Source organism: Bubalus bubalis, chromosome 5, assembly GCF_019923935.1.
Source record: "Bubalus bubalis isolate 160015118507 breed Murrah chromosome 5, NDDB_SH_1, whole genome shotgun sequence".
Taxonomy (NCBI): domain Eukaryota; kingdom Metazoa; phylum Chordata; class Mammalia; order Artiodactyla; family Bovidae; genus Bubalus; species Bubalus bubalis.
Window position 1 is genome coordinate 41873005 of NC_059161.1, and position 10577 is coordinate 41883581.

The 10577-nt window shown below is 41.8% G+C and overlaps 1 long non-coding RNA gene across 1 annotated transcript; it reads right to left on the bottom strand.

Moving 5' to 3' along the window:
- Positions 1–3144: 3144 nt before the first annotated feature.
- Positions 3145–10569, bottom strand: LOC123465797. Its single transcript, XR_006641093.1, has 3 exons — positions 10440–10569; positions 4537–4681; positions 3145–4091 (listed from the first exon to the last, which is right to left on the bottom strand). It is a non-coding gene; the product is annotated as an uncharacterized LOC123465797 (long non-coding RNA).
- Between the last annotated feature and the right edge of the window lie 8 nt (positions 10570–10577).

Consider the following 10577-nt stretch of genomic DNA (forward strand, 5'->3'; position numbering starts at 1 on the left):
TGGAGCCCTACATGAGAAGGCTCATAAAGCCCTCTTTTTGGATCCTGCCTTTGTATTTTGCAATCTGGATGCTGGGAAAGATTACAAGGTTAAACCATTAAAATGTTTTCTCCATACAGACTCACAGATTTCGAAAACAAACCTGTGGTAACCAAATGGAAAGTTTGTGTCTGGGTGGTGGGGAGGGGAGGGTGGATAAATTAAGAGTTTGGGATTAACATACACACACTAATATATATCGGAGAAGGCAGTAGCTACCCACTCCAGTGTTCTTGCCTGGAGAATTCCATGGACAGTAGAGGCTGGTGGGCTATAGTCCATGGGGTTGCAAAGAGTCGAACATGTCTGTGACTAACAAGTGAGTACTAATATATATAAAATAGAGAACCAACAAGGACTTACTATATTGTACAAGGAACTTGACTCAGTGTTCTGTAATAACCTATATGGTAAAATAATGAATATATGTGTATGTATAGAGTCACTATGCTGTACACCTGAAACTAACACAACATTGTAAATCAACTATATTCCAATAAAACTTTTTTAATGTTTTCTCCATAATTTTATTCCTAAATTTCAGTTATTTTGCAGGAAAAGAAAAAAACCTTGGAAAATAAGTTATTTTTGTATCAAACTAGCACTCAGCACACCTACCATGAGCAACTCAGGTATCCCATTTTATTGGATGCTCTCTGTTCTCAGCCCATAATAAAATACTTTTCTACCACCAAAGAAAAGGATTTTAAAACAACATCTAATAAATAAAGATTTCTTAAGCACTCCACCTAAAGTCATTTTAAAAAACATTCAGATCCAGAGAACTTCCAAAAAACCAGGAGAACAAAATTTCCTCTAGTGCAACAAAGAAGTTATATGTAATCTTTTTCTAAAACTAAAATACTTTTACCATGAGAATGCAAGGAAGGTCTGCCCCTAAACATCATCTCAAACAATGGTGCCAAAACTTTTTACTGTCTTTAATCCATCTCATCTTTGAGCAGTATACCTTTATGCTCATTGTTCTGATACTAAGAAGGAAAAATTTTTCCCCAGTATGTGGAAATTTCATCCAAGCAGCTGTTCTAGTTTTGAAAACTCAATAGAGTAATGTTCTTAGGAAATATGGTGTGGGCATTTTTGAAGAGAGATGGCAGAAAGGGGACTCTTGGCTAAATTTAACCCCTGTCATGTTATAGGGAACTCTGTAGTACAGAGGTTAAGAACACTGGATTTAGAATCAGAAAGATCTAGCAGTCTCTCAGTATGTAAATTCAGTCAAACCTCAAGCCTTCTGATCCTTCCCCTAATGGCCCCCTTTGCCTCCTTTGCCCTTGTCCGACCTCAATCCATTTACCACACAGCAGCCACAGTGATTTTTTAAAAATATGTAGCAATTTTCCCAGTGAGATATATTTCACATAATAAAATTCACCATTTAAAAATGTATACTTTTGTTTTAGTATACTCACAATACTATGCGGCCATCACCATCTAATTCCAAAATATTTCCACTACCTTGCAATCATTAATCTAATCTTTCTATAGATTTCCTATTCTTGATATTTCATTAAAAAGAAATCATATAGTGTGTGGTCTTTTGTGACTGGCTTCTTTCACTTAGTGTAATGTTTTCAAGGTTCATCCATGTTGTAGCATGTAACAGTACTTCATTCCATTTATTGGTTGAATGATATTTCATTGTATGGATAAACAAAATGTGGTATTTCTACTTATCCATAGATGAATATTTGGGTTGTTGACACATTTTGTGTATTCTGTACAAGTTTTTGTATGGATGTATGTTTTCAATTATCTTGGATATATATCTAGGAGTAGAATTTCTGGGTCATATGGTAACTCTATGTTTAACTTTTTGAGGAAAACAATGATCATTTAAAAGTATAAATCTGTTCATGTTACTCTCCAGTAGATTCACAATGCATTGAGAGTGAAATCTAAACTCTTTGAATGTTCTATAAAGTTCTTTCATGCCCCAGACCCTGCCTACATCTCCAGTCTCCTCTTCTACCACTCTGTTTACCAAGCTCTGAAGGAACGGCAACCCACTCCAGTATTCTTGCCTGGAGAATTCTACGGACAGAAGAGCCTGGCAGGCTAGAGTCCATGGGGTCGCAAAGAGTCAGACTTGACTGAGTGAATTTCACTCACTCACGCAGACACACTGGCCTGCTCCATCATCTACAAAAATACCAAACTCCTTGGTATTGGGAAAACTGGATATGCACATGCAAAAGAATGAAATCAGACCCTATTCTCACCATATACAAAAATGACATTTGCATCTTTAATCCATTCTGAGTTAAGACCTAAAACTACAAAGCTCCTGGAGGAAGACATAGGAGGAAAATTTCATGACATTGGATTTGGCAATGACTTCTTGGATATGACACCAAAACACAGGCAACAAAAGCAAATATATACAAAATGGACTACATCAGACTTTTGTGCATCGAAGGAAACAAGAGTGAAAAGGCAACCTATTGGGGGGACAGGGGACTTGCAAGTCATATGTCTGATAAGAGGATTAATATCCTGGCCACTCCTAACACTTGCTCTGTTTCGGGTTCCTGGCCACGCTGATCTTGCTGAATGATCGTGCCCAGTACAAACCCTTTCACCTGGCCTCAGGCAGCCAGAGCCCTCCAGGCCCATAAAGCTCAGGCCAGTTCCAAACCACCTGCATAATCTCAAGGGTAAAGGGAGCCCACTACCTGAAAACTCTTCTGATGTGGCAGATTTAAACTGGTGACACTCAGTCCTCATTTGGACGTGCTGCCTGATGGAGTCCTGGGCTTCTCCAGCATAGTTCACAGTGTGTCCTATTGGAGGATACACTGGCTAGCCTGCCCAGCCACACCCTGCTAAGACCAGATTCCTCTAGCTCTACCTTTAGAGGGAATATGCGTATTTGTGTAGGTTAGGGTTTGGAATTAGGCAGATGACTTATATCCTTAAGAGCCCACTCCATTGACCTGCACCTCCTAACACCTGCCTTGTTCCAGATTCCTGGCTGTCACTGAGTTGGTTGTATGGAACTCCACCTGGCCTCTAGCTCAAAGTACCCTGCCTGAAAGGTTCTCTTTCCATTCAGATTTGAACAGCCAATAACAAAACCTATGGTGAGAGTGAAACAGCACAGCTTTATTCAGTGGCCAGAGAATGGAGAGGTGGGAAGCTAATTCAGAAATCAACTTCTCAACTCAACTTGGGTTAAGACACCACATTTATGGTGGGCCAGGGTAAAAGAGGGAATTGAGTAAAGAGAGGGAGGACTATTAATGACTCATCTGAGAACAGGAGTGTGGTTTGCTCAGAATTGGAACAACATTCCATTTTAGTCCTTGTGTGGATTCTTCCAGGGCTTCCAGGTCTGTGGTGCTCTATCTGGCCAGTCCCAGAGGCTGAAAGTTCAGCTTCTCTGTACGCCAGTGTCGAATTGAATCTCTGAGACAGGGTTATGAGTGAAGTAGAAAAGGATAGCTTTATTACTCTGCCAAGCAAAGGGAGCCACAGCAGACTACCGCCCTCAAAACTCTGAGTCCCAACTTGGAGAAAACGGTGAGAAATTTTATAGTAATTGTTCAAAGAGGGCGTGGTCAGCTCACAGACATTCTTCTGATGGGTTGGTGGTGAGTTAAGTAGGAGCATCATCAACCTTCAGGTCCAACTGGCCTGGGGTCTACATGCTTGTGGACAGCATAGCAACATTAATTGTTAATCTCCCACCTGGAGGGGTTTTCAGTATCTGCAGTATAGCTCAAAGATATTGTGTATATCCGGAGAAGGCAATGGCACCCCACTCCAGTACTCTTGCCTGGAGAATCCCAGGGACTGGGGAGCCTGGTAGGCTGCTGTCCATGGGGTCACACAGAGTCCAACACGACTGAAGTGACTTAGCAGTAGCAGCATTGTGTGTATCCCTTGATGTGGAAAGAGGACCTTGCCCCAGGGATGTTCTTGACAGTTTGTCCGTGGTCTCTCATCCCCTCCCTTCCCTAATTAACAACTGCTTGAATCCGCCCATTGGAACTCAGGGAAGGTCTGGGAGGCTGAATGAAGACTGTTTTCTGTAATCCAAAAAACAGGGGACACATAAGGCCTTCTGCCCAGGAGCCCCACAGGGCCCTGCATAGTATCATCCCCACCACCTGCACAGTCTCCAGGGTGGAAGAAGCCCACGCCCTAAAGATCATTATGAGGTGGCAGCCTTAAACTGGTGAGAGTCAGCCCCCATTTGGACTTGGTGCCTGACGGGTTCCAGGCCTTTCTAGCAACCAGAGCTCCCAGGTGTCTCTTGATTGAATGATACTCTAACCAGTCCGCCCAGTCCTTCCCTCCCAAAGCAGCAATCATCTGGAAATCTGTCTTCTGACGGAATATCCCAATTGGGTAGATTAGGGTTTTGGATTATGTATATGCCTTGATCCCTAAAATGCTGCTCACATTGACCTGTCTCTCCACACCCTTGCCCTCTTCCAGATCCCCGGCCACCTTGAGCTTCACCTCACATACCTGTGCAATATGCACCTCTTCAGCAGGGATTGGGCAGCCTGGGCCCTCACAAGTATTGCTGAGGAAGTGGAGAATTTGGAACCCTGTGCACTGTTGGTGGGAATGTAAATTGGTGCAGCCACTATGGAAAACAGTATGGAGGTTCCTCAAAAAAGAAAAAAAAAAATTAAAGATAGAATTACCATATGATCCAGCTATCCCACTTTTGGTTTTATATCTAAAATAACTGAGAGCAAGATCTCCAAATGATATTTGCACACGCATGTTCACAGCTGCACTATTCACAGTAGCCAAGAGGTAGAGAAACCCAAACATCCACTGATGGATGAACGGATAAAGAAAATGTGGTATATTATATATACTTTTTAAAAAAGTATTAGTGTTTTTAGAAAAAGGAACTCTGATATGTGCTACAACATGGATGAACTTTCAGGATATTGTGTTAAGTGAAATAAGCCAGTCACAAAAAGACATCATATTATTACACTTATATGAGTTATCTAAAGTAGTCAAAATGCATAGAAACAAAGTTGAGTTTTCACTGCCAGGGGTTTGAGAGAGGGAAAACTGGGGAGTTGTTCAATGGGTGCAGAGTTTGAGTTTTACATGAAAAATTTCTAGAGATCTGTTGCACAATAAAGTAAATGTAGTTAACACTACAGAACTATACAGTATAAAATGGTTAAGATGATGAATTTTATATCATGCATTTTCTACCACAATTTAAAAATGCCAAATTTTCCTGCCTAATAATCTTTGCTCCTGCTATTCTCTCAGCCTGGAATACGCTTCTTTTGCTTTATGCATGACTGGTTTCTCTTGCAGATGGTGACTGCAGCCATGAAATTAAAAGACACTTACTCCTTGGAAGGAAAGTTATGTCCAACTTAGATAGCATATTGAAAAGCAGAGACATCACTCTGCCAACAAAGGTCCATCTAGTCAAGGCTATGGTTTTTCCTGTGGTCATGTATGGATGTGAGAGTTGGACTGTGAAGAAGACTGAGCGCCGAAGAATTGATGCTTTTGAAATGTGGTGTTGGAGAAGACTCTTGAGAGTCCCTTGGACTGCAAGGAGATCCAACCAGTCCATTCTGAAGGAGATCAGCCCTGAGATTTCTTTGGAAGGAATGATGCTAAAGCTGAAACTCCAGTACTTTGACCACCTCATGCGAAGAGTTGATTCATTAGAAAATACTCTGATGCTGGGAGGGATTGGGAGCAGGAGGAGAAGGGGACAACAGAGGATGAGATGGCTGAATGGCATCACTGATTCGATGGCCGTGAGTCTGGGTGAACTCCGGGAGTTGGTGATGGACAGGGAGGCCTGGAGTGCTGCGATTCATGGGGTCGCAAAGAGTCGGACACGGCTGAGCGACTGAACTGAACTGAACTGACTCTCTTGACAACCCTAACTTTTAAAATAGGTCCCCTTCATTCTCAGCCACTTGTTTATTCTTTTCAAAACAAGTGTCCTTTTACATCACGTTACGTGATTATGTAACTTATTTCTGCTTGTCTTTATTGCTATATTATAAAGTCTGAAGACAGCAACTGTGTCTGTATTTAAACCACCGCACCTAGTTTAGCAACAGAGACAACAGATGTTCAATATACTTTTTCGGAATGAAAATGAGTTACAAATGAGTCTGTGTAAACTGGGAGTAATAACATTTGCCTCATAGGGTTGCATGATAATTGGGTGCATAATGTATATGGCATAGGGGCTGATACTCAATAAGAACTCAGCCTGTATTTTCAGGGAAGGATATTTTCATTGTACTAGACTCCAGGATTCTCAGGAATGGTGCAAGGACTTTGGGCAAGGCAGAGCTATGAGCATGTTAATAAGAAGTATTCTAATCAGGAGGGGCAACGTTCTGTGCCTGGGCGTATAAGAGCAGAAACAGTTGTTTATTCTTTGCTCAGAAACTTTTCTGTACTCAGTTCCATCCACTCTGCAGGAGACGATGAAATACTTAAAGCATGAATTCCAAACTGGGGGACCCTTGATGACCCATGGATAGAATTCAGGGGTCTGTGAATTTGGATGGGAAATAAATTACACCTTTATTTTCCCTGGTGGCTCAGAGGTTAAAGCGTCTGCCTGCAATGCAGGAGACCTGGGTTTGATCCCTGGGTCGGGAAGATCCCCTGAAGGAAATGGCAACCCACTCCAATATTCTTGCTTGGAGAATCCCATGGATGGAGGAGCCTGTTGGGCTACAGTCCACTGGGTTGCAAAGAGTCGGACACGACTTCACTTTCACTTTCACTTTCATCTCTTAACAGAAATTATTAATTCCTTCACTATATAGCTCAGTTGGTAAAGAATCTGCCTGCAAGGCAGGAGACCCTGGTTCAATTCCTGAGTCAGGAAGATCCGCTGGAGAAGGGATAGGCTACCCACTCCAGTATTCTGGCCTGGAGAATTTCATGGACTGTATAGTCCATGGGGTTGCAAACAGTTGGACACAACTGAGTGACTTTCACTTTCACTTTCAACTATAAATGGAGCCCCTTAAAACCGCTCAGTAGTGCTAGTGACTGTATCACCAATAGAAATCACTAAGATTTTCATATCACATTACAATCAGATATCCTGAAATACTGTTTATGCTCATTACTAATTCAAAACAATGGTAGATGTTAGTCCTGACACTAGATTTTTTTTAAAATTTGAGTTAATAAAGAAGTATGTATCTTTGCATATCACAAATTTTGCTTTTAAAATATTTTATAACATTATAAATTTCCTTCCTTTGTAGTTCTGTATATTTTATTCTGAGGCATTTAGAAATATGATTTTATTAATAATAAGCGGTCCCTATTCACAAGATTGCCAAGGTTTTTGGTATATGTGTATATACAGTGCCTTTCATTTAATAGGAGGGCTTTGTTTTTTTTTTTTTTTTTTGTCTCCTTGGACAATTCATTTCTTTTTTTTTTTTTTTTGAAGATTTTAGATTTTATTTTATTTTTAAACTTTACATAATCCGCCACAGGTATACATGTGTTCCCCATCCTGAACCCTCCTCCCAATAGGAGGGCTTTGAATGATTCTTCATGGTCATGAGAATTTTTCTTTTTGGCACTGCCTTAAATCTATAATTACATAAAGAATAAACAGGAGAGGCCAACTTGATCCCTAGAGAAAACTTGACTATGTTTTTTTAAAAATTGGTACAGAAAGATTTCTTTCACTTTAACTTTTCATCCTCTGAGGACGGTTTGAAATGTATCTATGCGAGGTATTCTGATGGCATAATTTTATTCCTTCTAAGTAACAGCTCAGATGCCACTTGTGACATAGCACCTAAAGCAAGGAACTATGATAAAGGACCCTTGTGATTTCTGATGTCAGTGAAGTGTGACTGTGACTCTGAGGCCAACTTCATGGATTGTGTTACAGGCTTTGAAATGAGTGTGAGCAGAGTATGTGATATTTTCTTTGCTGAAAAAAAAGATTAAAAATGAAAAACATAAAAACATTCAGAGTCTAATAAAGGAAAATAGGAATGATAAATGTGTATATATTATGCACAAAAGGTTTAGATATAGCCTATACATGTATATATAGAGAGAGAAAAATGTAAAGTAAAAAGAGACCCTACTTTGTCTTTCTACTAACTCTGTAACATGTGGCAGAAGGGGTGCTGACCCAAGTATTTCTGATTAAACAATGCTGACTGAATGTGCCTTCATTGCCTAAAGAAACCAGAATCTTCTCATTCTGGCTCACCCCCTTCACCCCCCCTCCCCCCTCCCCGAGTCAGAGTCTATAATGAGTAATGAGTTCTAAGTATCCGCCTGTATGTGAGACGGCATAAGAAATTCTTCCTTTTGGAAACCCCTCCTTCCCATTTTCTTGTGTAGTCATGGCAAGTAAGCTTATCTCTTTCTAGTAGTGTAAGAGTGGTTTGGATATAACCAAACCACTTTCAGGTCTGATGGAGTAAACTGAGACACACCAATTCTCTAAGAATAAATGGAAAAGCCAGATAAATACAAACAGCATCTCTATAAAGCAATCCAAGAGCTGCTAGAGCATCGAGGCTGGAGGGGCCAAGATTCCAGAAGGGGAACTGCAAAATGGAGAGCTTTTTCCTTGGCCAGCTGGAGGTGTTTACTGATTCTAGGTAGAAGGCTGAGCACCTGGGCTTTGCCTGGGTCAAGGGTCATCACTGGGAGGTGGGGGGCAAAGGAAAATAAAGCAGTTATATTCTGGGTTCTCACAGGACTGAAGAGACAAAACTGAAATCTTGGAGAGCCAGGATTTCAGAAAGAAGGAAGGAAGGAAGAACTGAGGGACCCTGATGGTTTCCCCTCAAAATTTTGCTGAATTAGAAAGCTGTAATACTTCGTATAGGAAGTAAGGATGAGAAAACCACTGTTTTTCAGAAGTTTTCTGCTTGGCATCTTTACCTACCCAGCAGAGATGAGAGTCATAGTACCAAAATCCAAGAAAAAATACACAATAGAAACCGGCCCACAGGTAATTCACGTATTAGATTAACAGACAAGGACTTTGATTCAAGTATTCAAAAATGGAACTTCCCTGGTGGTCCAGGGGTTAAGACTCCATGTTTGTAATGCAGGTGGGTATGGGCTCAATCCATGGTGGGAGAACTAAGATCCCACATGCTGCACAGTACAGCCACCCCCCTAAAAAAATTCCCCCCAAATGACAAAAACATAAAAGAATTTCTCCAGGGGATCAGAATCTATTTTTAATGGAAATTCTGGAGCCAAAAAATACAATCACTGAAATCAAGAGCAGTCTGGGAAATCAAGAGCAGGTAGAACTACCTCTGTGCACACAGATACTGACATTGGCTCAGGACGTGACTCAGTTGCATCTCCGGAGCCGGGTCTCAGTGCTGGAATCCTAAAATCTAGTGCAGACTCAAAGGGTTTGTGCACATATGAAGGAAAAACAAAAACAAAAACAAAATCAACTCTTCCCGGAGCGGAAGGAGTGGGTAGGATGATCTGAGAGAGTTGCATTAACATATACATACTACCATGTGTAAAATAGATAGCTAATAGGAAACTTCTACATATGACACAGGGAGCCCAGCCCCTGGTGCTCAATGACAACCAAGGTATCTTTCACTTAGTGTTTGTTTGGCTTAAATATGCACTAAATCAAAACACTATTCAACAAAGAACTTAAAAATATTTGGTAAAAATGACATGTATAAAAAAATGATAGAAAAAAAAGATTAAGAACAATCCAGCTGGGGCATATCTGGGAGGAATGGGTAATAAACAAGACAGAACAAAAACAATACTGGAACCGTTATGGATTACTATGCCCAGGCACTACCGGCTTAAATAAACCACTAACTCGGGGGGAGAGGAAGTGGGCAGAGTAAAGAGAACAGGAGAATGGATGTGCAAGGTAGATTTCCCACTATAAGGCTCCGGTGCCTGCGTGGTGTCTGGACCCAGGCATTTTTGGTTAGAACTCTACATCATAGTGGGGAAAAAACACTGAGTCCTACCTAGACTCAAATCTGTCCACCGAGCTGGGCAACCTCAAGGAAATATCTTTGTACGAGAGATTCCTAAAGTCTAAAATAGGGAGACGGGATTAGTAACCCTGAAGATCTATACGTCTAACTCTGAAGCTATAAACAAGGGATCACACAGATCTCCTTCCTTCAGAAAAGGCCAGTCCTTAGGCTTCGAGCCGTCCCGGTTTTTCGGCACGTCTGCATTAGCTCGGGGGATGGACCCCGCACAAAGCACCGCCTCATTAACGCCTCATCAACCCGTCTCGAGCAGGCCTTCAGGGCCCAGCGCTGGGTGACTTCTCAGTCCTTCCTCCACCTCCCCGGAACGCCCGACCTCGGCTGGGAACCCGCGACTGTGTTTCCTCCCTGAACAGACAAAATCACCTGGGCCATCCAGGCCTAAGCCTCGCGTCCGCGGCGGCCTCCAAGAGGAGAGCTGAGGGGAAAATCGACTCCCTCGACGATCTCCGCGGCCTGGACCCGCCCCCTCAGCCTGGAGCCAGGCTGCGGAGGGCCGATCGG